The following is a 12,206-nucleotide window of genomic DNA, read 5'->3' on the forward strand; positions in this document are numbered from 1 at the left end:
TCCCGCTGCTGTCAGTCAAATTCAGTGAGCCATGTCTGAATGGACACCTGGAAATGTGGCCCAGGTGCCCCCATTCCTTTCTGTGGGGGCACTCAATGGCAGGGAGAGGTTAGGAGCAGTGAACAGGGACCCAAGAAGAGGGTCTGGGCTGCTCTGTGCAAAACCAACTGCACAGAGCAGGTAAGTAGAACAGGTTTGTCATAAATGCTTGTTTAGTATATCACTGATGTTCTGAAATGGCAATGGTAAGTTGTAAGTGTGACTCCTTTTTGCTGTCTAAGTGTGTACTGCATTTCATAAGCTTGTGGTCCAAGGCACAAAATGTTAAAAAAAAGATCAAACATTTGGCCTTTTTTTCTGTGAAGGAATACTTAACCTCTCTTGCTTCTTGCACCATAAAACATAATGTTAATGCAAAGCACTAACGTGACTTCTGAAATCAACACTTTGTCATTTGATCTGCATTACCCATGGCATTTAGTTGTCTTGCAATTGTATCCAATATTGATATGAAGGTCGGTAGGAGAAACCACTAAGCGCAGTGGGGGACAGAAATGGAATCATTGAAAGTGTCAGTTTTAAAAGAAACATCACGCAGGGACTGCTTTGCATCTGAGCCAGCCGGGACCCTCCAATTGGCAGAGAGAGGTCTGTGAAGGTAGACAACACAGAGCTCTCTGACAGTGGCATGTGCCGGTGTTTGTTTTCCTTGAAAGCTGGGAATAAAATCGGGCACATCCTTTGGTAAAAGCACCACACAGTAAACACTATTAACTTGTTAGGCGCGCAGTTAACCCTTTGATTGCCCCAGATGTTAACCCCTCCCCAGCCAGTGTCAGTGTATATTATTAGCACTGATCACTGGGCTACTTAGTCACTGGAAATGTCAGTGTCAGATTGACCGCCGTGCATGCACAGTCCCGCTATAAGTTGCAGTATATATCCCATACCAAAAATATGTAGCAGAATACATTTTGCCCTAAATTTATGAAGAAATTTGATTTTACATTTTTTTTTTTTTTTTTAAAGAAAGTAAAAAAATAAAATATTTTTTTTTTCGATTTATAGAGTAAGAAATTAAAAAAAAAAAACAGCGGTGATCACCAAAAGAAAGCTCTATTTGTGGGGGAAAAGATTATAGAAATTTTGTGGAGTACAATTTTGCATGACCACGCAATTACCAGTTAAAATAGTGCAGTGCTGTATAGCAAAAAAAATGGCTTGGTCATGAAGGGGGTAAAATCTGCTGGAGGGCAAGTGGTTAATGTTGGAAACCATGGGACATATGTTGACAATCACTGAAAAATGGAAAAATACAATAATTGGGCCATTGAATGTTAGATCAAAAGAAAGTTTAGATTTTTGTTTGATTTTCTACTCTTAAATCATTAACATTGATCTGCTCATAATCACGGCAGATTCAGGTACTTATGCGAAAATTTATTGTTGAATGAATATGCATTAAATTGTGTTCAGCATACCTATAGTTTTTTTTTTTTCAAAGAAATAAAAAGAATTTACAAAACAAAAATTGTGTTCAACATTAGGTTTTCCCAAACATTCTTTAATACACATGAGAAAATGTAGTCCGGATATGGTGTGGCAGAGTACGAATTACTCATCCACAAAAATCATTCCAAAAAGCCTTAGTTCCTGTAATAACTATTTTTTTTTAGCACTTATTATATAATCAATGAGGAAAATGGTCCAAAATTATTTGTGCGAATAAAGGATCCACCCTAAAATTTGGTTCGTTTTGATATTGAACTTTAACTACACAAGTTATGTTCAGGTTCCATAAAGGACAGATGTTTTAGTAATGTTATTTAGATGTATCCCAAATGTTTCTGGCTTTTTTTTTTTTTTAATGCAGAGAAGCAGTTTCAGTATTGTGCAATAGTTTATAAAATGTGCACAGGCTGAGTATACATGCATACGTTCCACAAATGTTCACGTTAATAGTTTCCATCCTTTGGATCAGTATCTATATGATTGGACACAATTTGCAATGCTAATCTTAAACATTTGACTAAAAAAAGATAGAATTTTATGCAGAAGTGGTATTGCTAGGGAAGTTTTTATTTTTATATATAATATATATAGCAGGATTTCCAGGCATTGGGCCTGATGTGGGTCTGCCATTGTTACCGGTAACACTTCCAACACATTTAAGTTGAAAACCCAAGCTGAGACAATGACCATTCCGGCATCTTTGTTTTTTTTATTTTGTGATGGGGATGGGAGAAGGGAATGAGTGGGATACTCCTCTGGCTCAACTAGGTTTAACTGGGACACTTTGTAGAAAAATGCCTGTTAGCGCTGTCCTGATGCCAGCTGAATGCCGACCAATGCTTCCTGGCGCTTTAAAATACTGTTTTGCTGAACTGTGCTAAAACTTCGACTTTAACTCCTTGGTTAACGCAGAAGATCCAGGACTGTAGTAACTCTTGACACTCTGTCTAGCTCAAAAGTCCTGCGAATGGCTCCCTCCAGCCCTTCACTGACTAAGGTAGCTCCTTGTAACTGCTTGTGCTGCTGTAACCCTTAACACTTGACTCTTCAGGGCCCAACCCTGGCGCCCCCTCTACACTTCAGGGTCCTCTCACTAGGCACCCCCTCTAACACTTCAGGGTCCTCTCACTAGGCACCCTCTTTGACACTAGCTGGCTCCTGGATCCCTGGGACCTTTACCGGAGTGGTCCCCTCTATACTAGGCAGACCCTCAGGGGCAATTCACAGTACTCACGAACTTGGCATGCTTTCCTGGAATTGAACCCCTCTATCTCCACTGATCCTCAGCACACTGGATCCACTCTGCAGCTCAGCTCCGCTCTTTCTCTGGACTCTCAGGCAGCCACTCGAGACACCCGATCCTTCTGACAGGAGGAGAGACAGCCGTACCCTCCCTCCTGGGACTCTACTTCCCGCCAAAGACACTGCGTCATGCATTCCCCTCAGACTTATACCCACTCCCAGAATCCTGTGTGGCAGAGTCTGCCTTTCTGGGGTAGATACAGGCCTGAATGTGCCACTGATTGGGTTTCCTTCACTGCCCAATGAGAACCCTTCCCATGGAGCCAGTGGGGAGACTGCCCAACCTCAATAGCAACACTTGGGAGACATGACAGCCCAGCTTAAAATCATGGTCCTGCTGCAAGGCAGCCAAGGCCCATTCTATATATATATATATATATATATGTGTGTGTGTGTGTATGTATGTGTATATATTATTGACCCTGGGACATTTCTAACTAATCCTGCCAAGTAAGACCACATCCTCAGTATCAGTGCTTGAATCTTATGCAATTATATTAATACAGATAATGCTTGACTAAATTATGTAGCCACTCCCATTTCCGTAAGGCTCTATTCACACCAATGCGTTTTTCCATGCTTTTTGCAGAAATGCAGGACATTTTTTTAACATGGGTTTCTATGGAATATGTTCACATCAATGCATGTTTGTGCCTCTGCATTTTTAGAAAGGGTCAGGGACTTTTTTCAGCCTGGGTTCACACTATAGGGAACACAGACATTGCATGCGATTCACACCGCACTGCTGTTCAGATCACATGTGATGTCTGTGCGACGCAAATTTAGCCATACAGTTTTTTTTTTTATAGCTAAACTCGCATCCCATTCGCAAGAAAAAGGTGCAGAAATTTTTTTTCCCACACTGGAATCGGATCGCCTAGGTGTAAACATGTTCCTGTCCGAATTCACAGTTTGCACTGCGCACCGATCTAGGGGTGTCATTATCTTTGTATTGACACCCGCATCGGTTCGCAGAGGGCAGCGTGAACTGCCTGCGGGAAAGATGCGATACGGGAACCCGCACTAGAATCGCGATGGTTCCTGCATTGCAGTAGTGTGAACCCAGGCTTAAACGCCACGGTTCAATAGACTTCAATGGGGAAGCTGCAGAAAAGCATGTAGTGCGTTTTTACCGCAATTTGCGTTTTTAATATTTGCCCAACAACACATTTTCCCCCCAAAAAAATAAAGCATTAAAAATGAAAATCGTGGTAAAAAAAAAATAAAAACGTGAAAAGCACATCCAAAAAGCACTACAGAAACGCTCAAAAGCAACATGTCTTGGTGTGAATCGATCCTAATACCCTCAATGAGCAATTACAGAAATTAAATCGGCAAATTGTTAATCTAGGAAACATTGCAGTCAGAATTCTGCAAAATTTACTGTGTATGTCAGAGTAAAATTAGAAAAATGCAGTACATGCATATTACCCATCTTTTATTTCCACCCTGAAAGTATGGAAAAAGTACCTGTTGATCTGCCAGAAATGCACACAGCTTCTAAATTCAGTTGTGAGCTGACAACACAGCTTTTTTGTGGACTGATCGTTGTCAGCCCTGCCTGGTTTTCGCTAACAAAACTACTCAGACTCACCTACTTTCCCATCTCCGCAACATTATGGCAAATTGTTCTGTAATCACAGGGACTAAAGCCCCGTACACACGTACCGATGGTCGGCTTACAAATGTTCCTCTTTTCTCCCCGGGATGTCGGTGTCTGCTGAAAAGTGCAAAGACAGCACAAGGACAGCACAAGAATTTTGTCCGCCGACTGCAGAAGTGATGTCATGTAATGGTTAACTTTCCCTGTGTTTTCTATTTTCTGAGCATGCCCAGTCTTGCAAATCTGCGGTCTGTCGGCCGAATTGTGTACTGACAGGCGAACAATCGTCCGTTCTGGTGTCGGCATACAAATATTTTCATGTTTGCACGAAAGACTTTTGTCCGCGGATTGTGCGCAGACATCTGTCGGAGGCACCATACTAACACGCGTACAATCGGCAGATCCTTCGTCCACCGACGTTTGTATGCCGACGATCGGTACGTGTGTACGGGCCTTAAGAAAGCCATTTTCTTTCCTTGAGATTACATAGGAAGTGAACACTTGATGCAGAACAGCTCTGAATTTCTAACGTGTTTCGCCCAGCAGGACAAGCATTTTTAAGCTCATCATTGGCTGTGAGAGAGGAAAGAGAAACATGTTTATAATCAACCTAAGCAAGGGAAGTATGTGAAAGTTAATGTGGGAATGACTGATTGCGGAAAAAAAGGGAGTGAAATGAAAATGAAAAGAGTGATAAAAATGAATAGTTAAAAATAAGAAAACTAAGCATATCCAATGAAAGAAGTAAACAAAAATAAATTAGACTAAAATTAAAATGAAAAAGAAATAAACAGAAAAAAGTTATGAATAAAAAAAAAAAATAACCACGATTTAAGTTAAAATAACAGGAAAAATGAAGATAATCAGGATAAAGTGAGTAAAAAATAATGAAAATCGTTACATTAATTATAAACACGCTTCTCCTTCCTCTCATTGCCAATTATGCACTTGTAAATTCTTGTCCTGCTCGTATTCCCCACCTCCTATGACTAAGCCCCGGTGGGCAGGGTGATCCGTGTCAGTGGGCTCCTGGAGAAATGAAGCCATTCACTACAACGAGCACTGGGTCGGTTGAGCGGCATCCTGCCCTCATTAATATGAAGATTAGATGTCAATCTAACAATACATTGCCTCATTACAGATTCACAGGACAGCCCATTTTCTTGCTTATTGGTGCTATTCTCGTATACAATGTTGTCATCAAGTTTCTTTTTCTTTCAGTACATTTTCTGTACAAACATATTTCACACATTGTATCCTACAAATTAAGGCCTGGTTCACACTTGTGCGGCTGGTTCCTGCAGCGGGTCCACACCTCTTCCCGCAGCCACAACAACCCACACAGAAAAATGTAGGAGATGCACTGGAAATTTCAGCATCCACTCCCCACGCTGAGAACTGTACTGCAACTGCAGTTTCCGTGCGGGCTGCGGTTTGAAAAAATGGAGCAGGGTCCTTTTTCCTGCTTTTTCAGTAGGCACAGGAGTTCATTTAAATGTGCCTGTGCAAAACACGGCTCCAGAATGGAAGCAATAGAGATGTAAACACCATGAGGTTTTAAGAGCTAGGTCCATTTTTATGAGCATGTTTCATGTTACACCTATATTCACAGTCTGCAGCCCTCCCTGTCCATGTGCATGATGCCGCTATGGCTGGCTGAAGGACTTGTAGTTTTCAATGGAGCATACAGTAAGTGTGGTGACACCATCGCAGTTGTGGTATATTGAAATTTCCTCCACCACCATAACTGAAGGTACAGACCTGCCGAGGGAGGAATAGTTTGCAAGGGCCAGAGCCTTGCACCTATGATCCACTAATTGCAGATGCAATACTTTGCAGTTTCAACTGCAAAAATATAAATACACTTTTTATTTACTAGTTCATATGTATGGATACATTATTATTTTTGCAAATGATGGAGTTAGCCTTTAATGTTCAACAACTACTAAACAAGAAGTAGGGAGAAATCTCCCTAAAAAGGACACAACTGTAAAATGCTGATAAGTCTCTAGCCCTTCCCCACTTTATCGTAAACAAAAATCGTAAAAAAACAAAAAAGGACTAGAATTCTACTTGTAGCACTAACCCCCCCCCCCCCCCCTAAGGACTGCCAGATTTCACACTTCCGGGTCCCCCTGAGTTACCAGCATACAAGTGACAGTTTCAATTGCTTACTTTCTCCTTCCTTTGCTCACTCCAATTATCAGTCCAGGGGTATTTTGGTTGTTTTGTGTTTATTATAAATTAGGGATAGGAGAAGGGAATAATGGGATACTCCAAATTAACTTTGCACAAGTGGTTTTGGACTCCTATCTTCAGGTACAGCCAGGCTGTTCATTCACCCTGCCACTATGGGTGAACTTGGGAATTAAGTCTCTTTTCCTAAGACGACTTGGTGGACTAACAATTATTTTCAGGACACTCTCTCTAGCATCCTCTTTATCTTAACTGCTGACACCCATCCACTGACTATCCTACACTTGGGGTGGCTCCCCTCAGGTCAGGCCCCTTGACACGAGACCCAGGGTCTCAATTGTCTCCTCCTCAGTCAGCTCTGCTGAACCTCTGGGTTCAGCTCCTCTCATCCGTTCCTCTGGCCTTCAGGACGACCTCCTGTGACCGCATGCCACTGCTACAGAGGTGGAGGCAGCTGCCCCCTTCCACCAGGACTCTGCTCTCCAGCAAAAGACCTTGCAGCACATGTGCTCCTGGCTTTTATACAGTATCCCGGAATGCACTGAGGCGACATGCCCTCTGCCAATCACCAGGACTATCAAAACCTATGCATCCATTTTTCTGATTTCCTCCCACTGTCCATCATGCCTCCCTATTGTACCAGTGTGAAACTCTCTCTGTACACAATGAATCGCATATTAAGCACAATGAGTAGAGCTTACTAACTGATCCTGCTCTCTGGTTAGCAGAGAACAATATAGATTTACCTGCAGCCAAGCTCAAACTTTACTTTCTCACTAGCACCTACCTAGGAGGGTACTACATACTTTAAGGCTGGGTTCACACTTATGCAAATTGTATGCGGGTTTCAGGAGGTTGACAGGAGACTCTGGGGTGGCCAGGTGCACACTGAAAAAGGGTCCTGTGTGTCTTGGTTCTGTTTCAGGTCCGAATTCAGGCAAACATTTGGACCAGATTTGCACCTGAAACGGAGACCGGGAATGCAATGGACTCCCTGCTGCGAGTCACAGCCCCAGCTATGGATCTGCTAAAAGGCAGATCCATACAAGGACAGATGAGAGGAACAAATAGAAATTTGTGTATTGCACTGTGCCTTTGGTTGGAGGATCTTTTGGGTCCTGCAATCCACACTTCACTTTAAATTCTGATGACTTCCAAACACAGAGCTTTGGACTTATCTCCTGGGGAAAGAATATAAAAAAGCAAGCACTCTTCCTGGGCAGTGGTTTAGACTGAGCACTTTTTTAAACATATGATTAAGTACAGTATATAGTAAATTAGGATGTGTTTTTGAAGGCCTATTCAGCAGAAACACATCTCTGGAAATGGTTTGAAAATGCTGGCAATTCTATTATGATAAATGTGCAATAATACTCTGTTCATATTGTGCTGTTTTTATATGAGCTATATTATGTTTCCAATGGCAATATGCAATTATACTGTGAATTCTGCAGAGACAAAAACTGACAAACAATGCTTAAGATTTTTAATAAGTACATACATCTTTGTTATTGAATGAGAGCTACACAAAAGGCATATTCTATTAAAAAAACATTTTGTCTATGAAGTGTACAAATTTGTAGGACCTATTTAATGAAATCCACAATTTATTGCATTCTAAGTACAGGCATGTGAAAGGTCCCCTCCTTTGCTCCTGATTACAAGCCTCTCTGTTGTAAGAGTTATCAGGACAATATGTCTTGTGCAAATAGGAAATAATTATACAGTCCAATGTGTTCTTAAATACAGGGAAAATCCATCCTTAACAGTTCATTTACGGTCAACTTCTGACTCAATTGACCTTGATTTCACAGCTGGATATGTAAGTACAGGGCTTTGATAGTGCTGAATTAAAGCAACTCTGTGTTTTTTTACTGTTGCATTTCAAATTCATTGGTATGTGTTTTAAAAGGGAAGTATTACTAAAACTGAGCTATTTAGTAATCAACTGATATTTTTGTTTTATGAAGGTACCAGTGGACTTCAGGGTAGGGATAACTAAGTTCCAAGCAGGGGTGTTGCATATGTGTGAGATACATACGTGTGTGTGTGTGTGTGTGTAATATATATATATATATATATATATATATATATATATATATATATATATATATATATACATATATATGTGTATGTATTTATATATGTGTGTATATATATATATATATATGTGTGTGTGTGTATATACAGTGCCTTGAGAAATTATTCGACCCCCTTGAACTTTGCGACCTTTTGCCACATTTCAGGCTTCAAACATAAAGATATAAAACTGTAATTTTTTGTGAAGAATCAACAAGTAGGACACAATCATGAAGTGGAATGACATTTATTGGATATTTCAAACTTTTTTAACAAATAAAAAAACTGAAAAATTGGGCATACAAAATGATTCAGCCCCCTTAAGTTAATACTTTGTAGCGCCACCTTTTGCTGCGATTACAGCTGTAAGTCGCTTGGGGTATGTCTCTATCAGTTTTGCACATCGAGAGACTGAAATTTTTGCCCATTGCTCCTTGCAAAACAGCTCGAGCTCAGTGAGGTTGGACGGAGAGCGTTTGTGAACAGCAGTTTTCAGTTCTTTCCACAGATTCTCGATTGGATTCAGGTCTGGACTTTGACTTGGCCATTCTAACACCTGGATGTATTTATTTGTGAACCATTCCATTGTAGAATTTGCTTTATGTTTTGGATCATTGTCTTGTTGGAAGACAAATCTCCATCCCAATCTCAGGTCTTTTGCAGACTCCATCAGGTTTTCTTCCAGAATGGTCCTGTATTTGGCTCCATCCATCTTCCCATCAATTTTAACCATCTTCCCTGTCCCTGCTGAAGAAAATCAGGCCCAAACCATGATGCTGCCACCACCATGTTTGACAGTGGGGATGGTGTGTTCAGGGTGATGAGCTGTGTTGCTTTTACGCCAAACATAACTTTTTGCATTGTTGCCAAAAAGTTTGATTTTGGTTTCATCTAACTAGAGCACCTTCTTCCACATGTTTGGTGTGTCTCCCAGGTGGCTTGTGGCAAACTTTAAACAACACTTTTTATGGATATCTTTAAGAAATGGCTTTCTTCTTGCCACTCTTCCATAAAGGCCAGATTTGTGCAGTATACTACTGATTGTTGTCCTATGGACAGAGTCTCCCACCTCAGCTGTAGATCTCTGCATGCAATACTCTCTGCAGTTCATCCAGAGTGATCATGGACTGCATCGCTGATCAGTCTTCTCCTTGTACAAGCTGAAAGTTTAGAGGGACGGCCAGGTCTTTGTAGATTTGCAGTGGTCTGATACTCCTTCCATTTCAATATTATCGCTTGCACAGTGCTCCTTGGGATGTTTAAAGCTTGGGAAATCTTTTTGTATCCAAATCCGGCTTTAAGCTACACAACCTCCTTCTCGGACCTACCTGGTGTGTTCCTTGTTCTTCATAATGCTCTCTGCGCTTTAAACGGACCTCTGAGACTATCACAGTGCAGGTGCATTTATACGGAGACTTGATTACACACAGGTGGATTCTATTTATCATCATTAATCATTTGGGTCAATATTGAATCATTCAGAGATCCTCACTGAACTTCTGGAGAGAGTTTCCTGCACTGAAAGTAAAGGGGCTGAATAATTTTGCACGCCCAATTTTTCAGTTTTTTATTTGTTAACAAAGTTTGAAATATCCAATAAATTTCGTTCCACTTCATGATTGTGTCCCACTTGTTGTTGATTCTTCACAAAAAAATTTACAGTTTTATATCTTTGTTTGAAGACTGAAATGTGGCAAAAGATTGCAAAGTTCAAGGGGGCCGAATACTTTCGCAAGGCACTGTGTGTGTGTGTGTGTGTGTGTGTATATATATATATATATATATATATATATATATATACACTGCTCAAAAAAATGAAAGGTCTGGCCAGTTAAGTAGCAGAGGGGGTTGTTAATTAGTTCCAACTGGTTTGGTGTTAATGAAATTAACAGGTACACTAGATGGGCAACAATAAGAAAATCTCAGGAATGGTTTACAAGTGGAGGCCACTGAAATTTTGTTTTCCCTACTCATCTTTTCTTTTTTTCACTAGTTTTGCATTTGGCTAGAGTCAGTTTCACTACTGGTAGCATGAGGTGATACCTGGGCCCTATAGAGATTGCACAGGCAATCTAACTCCTCCAGGCTGGCACATCAAACTGGGGCATTGCTAGAAGGTTTTCTGTGTCTCCCAGCACAGTCTCAAAAGCATGGAAGAGATTCCAGGAGACAGGCAGTTACTCCAGGAGAGCTGGACAGGGCCATATAAGGTCCTTAACCCATCAGCAGGACCAATATCTGCTCTTTTGTGCAAGGAGGAACAGGATAAGCACTGCCAGAGCCCTACAAAATGACCTCCAGCAGGCCACCGGTGTGAATGTCTCTGACCAAACAACCAGAAACAGACTTCATGATGGTGGCCGGAGGGCTCAACGTCCTCTAGGGGGCCCTGTGCTCAATGCCTGGCACCATGGCACTCGATTGGCATTTGCCAATGAATACCAGAATTGGCAGATCTGCCACTTGCACCCTGTGCCTTTCACAGATGAGAGCAGGTTCACCCTGAGCACATGTGACAGACATGAAAGGGTCTGGAGAAGCCAACATTATGCTGCCTGGGCTGGAACATCATTCAGCACGACCAGTTTGGTGGTGGGTCAGTGATGGTCTGAGGAGGCATATGCATGGAGTAACGCACACCTCTATAGGCTAGACAATGACACCCTGACTGCCATTAGGTATCGGAATGAAATCCTTGGACCCATTGTCAGACCCTACACTGGTGCAGTGGGTCCTGGGTTCCTCCTGGTTCACAACAATTTCCGGCCTCATGTGGTGAGAGTATGCAGCCAGTTCCCGGGGATGAAGGAATTGATACCTTTTGAATGCACTCCACGCTCACCTGACCTAAATCCAATAAAACACCCCTAGTACACCATCTGTCGTCTCGTTAGGAGCATGCCCCAACATTGTCAGGCATGCATACAAGCACGTGGGGGCCAAACAAACTACTGAGTACCATTTTGAGCTGCTGCAGGTGGCATCCTTTCATTCCTAACAGATTATCCAGTGCATATTAGTATAGATATCCAGCATAATATGTTTCCCCATTGAGATCTGATGTGTTTTCAAAGTGTTCCTTTGTTTTTGTTTTTAGAAGAGTGTGTGTGTGTGTGTGTGTATATAGATACATATATATATATATATATATATATATATATTTACAGTGCCTTGAAAAATTATTCATACCCCTTGACATTTTCCACATTTTGTTATATTACAATCAAAAACGATTTTGTCATATTACAACCAAAAACATAAATGAATTTTATTGGGATTAAATGTGTTTACATTGTGGCACATCAGTGGCACATAATTGTGAAGTGGAAGGAAAATAATAAATGGTTTTCCCATTTTCTTTTTACAAATATCTGAAAAGTGTGGCGTGCCTTTGTATTCAGCACCCTTTACTCTGATACCCCTAACTAAAACCTAGTGGAAGCAATTCCCTTCAGAAGTCACCTAATTTAGTGAATGGAGTCCACCTGTGTGTAATTTAACCTTTAATTTAAAA

The sequence above is a fragment of the Pelophylax lessonae genome (genome assembly GCF_965119305.1).
Source record: "Pelophylax lessonae genome assembly, chromosome: 2".
NCBI classification, from domain to species: Eukaryota; Metazoa; Chordata; class Amphibia; order Anura; family Ranidae; genus Pelophylax; species Pelophylax lessonae.